Genomic DNA, 1,514 nt, shown 5'->3' on the forward strand with positions numbered 1-1,514 from the left:
TAGTATTAAAAATTTAAAGTTCTTAGTAGATGTGAGAAAGAAAATAACAGAACTACTTAAAATGAAAAAAAAATCATGACCGGTGAAAAATATTATTGGCTCTCTTTATCAATTGATTGAACATAACTGAAGAAAGAATTAGTGGATTTGAACTGATGTTGAGGAAATTGTTCAGATGGCAGCAAAGACAAATACAAACTAAGACAAATAAAGGTGTTATGAGAGTATGAAAGAATAAAGAGAGTAAGAGAAGAAACATTTAAAAAGTTAATGGTTGGGACTTAGACTAAATGTGTGAAAGACACAAATTATCAGTGTAAATAGGCAGAACAAATGATGCTATGAAAAAAAAAACTCACTATGCTAAGTCATGTTATCATTACTGAGTAATAATGAGAAAGAAGTGCTTCAGGAAAATCCATGTTTTGGTTTTATACTTGTGTGGCAACTTGGTAACATAAGTATTATTCTTAGGCCATATTTTATTTTTCGTTGACTTTATAGTTAGTGTTCTATTTCTTTGCACATTGAATACTCTGCAGAAAAGCCTACAGAGCCTACAGTAAGCCTGTTTTTAATTTCTTTTTTTTTTCAGCTTTTATAACTTTTATTTGGCTTTCAGTGGTTAGTCCTCATCCACATTGACTGTCTGCAGATTTTTAAAGGTGGTAATCGGAACGTAGGTGACCAAGGTGTAAAGTTTGTTGGGTGAATCTTCATCCTCATTCCGCTTTCTGGACAATTGCACACGAATCCGATATGGAAAGTTCCTGATTCCTTTGGCCTAGACGGCTTTGTTGAGCCTGGTATCAATGCGCACATCTGGAGTCCCCATCTCCTTCATGGCAAATTTCTGGATCTCCTTGAGTGCCCCAGGGGCACGCTTCTTGAAACCCACTCCGTGGATGCGCTTGTGAATATTGATGGTGTACTCCCGCGTCACCACCTCGTTGATGGCTGAATGGCCCTTCTTCTCGCCACCCTTTTTTGTGGGAGCCATTTTGCCGGGCCCAAGTTGGAAAGCTATTTTTAATTTCTTTGACTCGCTCCTTCTCTGTCTACCCACTCCACTGATTTGGCTTGAGGGATCAGAAGCTTGATCATCCTTTGTAAACGTTCCTGTCATCCTTTGGTCATCATTGGCTAATGGTGTTAAAGGTATGCAGTTTTATATAATTATCATATGGTAAAATTGACCTTTTAAGGGAACACATTCCTATGTCCTTATACATACACATAGATTTATTTTTATTTTTTTATTTTTATTTTTTCTGTGGTACTGGGGTTCCTGGAAGCCCTTCTACCTCCGGGCTACACTCCCAGACCTATTTTTACATTTTTATTTGGAAACAGGGTCTCCTAAGCCAGCGCGTGTGGCTGGCTTTGAACCTGCGTGATCCTCCTGTCTCTGCCTCCCAAGCGCGGGGATTACAAGCGTGCACCACCACGCCCGGCACACATAGATTTATGTAACCACTACAACCGCAATTAGGACACAGAACAATTCCACTAAC

At 39.0% G+C, this 1,514-nt stretch overlaps 1 pseudogene across 1 annotated transcript; it reads right to left on the reverse strand.

Annotated features, from left to right (window-relative positions):
• Positions 1 to 625: 625 nt before the first annotated feature.
• LOC308269419 (large ribosomal subunit protein eL31-like) lies at positions 626 to 1,006 on the reverse strand (annotated as a pseudogene). Its single transcript has one exon. The product of its transcript is annotated as a large ribosomal subunit protein eL31-like (transcript).
• Between the last annotated feature and the right edge of the window lie 508 nt (positions 1,007 to 1,514).

The sequence above is a fragment of the Muscardinus avellanarius genome (assembly GCF_963383645.1).
Source record: "Muscardinus avellanarius genome assembly, chromosome: 11".
Taxonomy (NCBI): Eukaryota; Metazoa; Chordata; class Mammalia; order Rodentia; family Gliridae; genus Muscardinus; species Muscardinus avellanarius.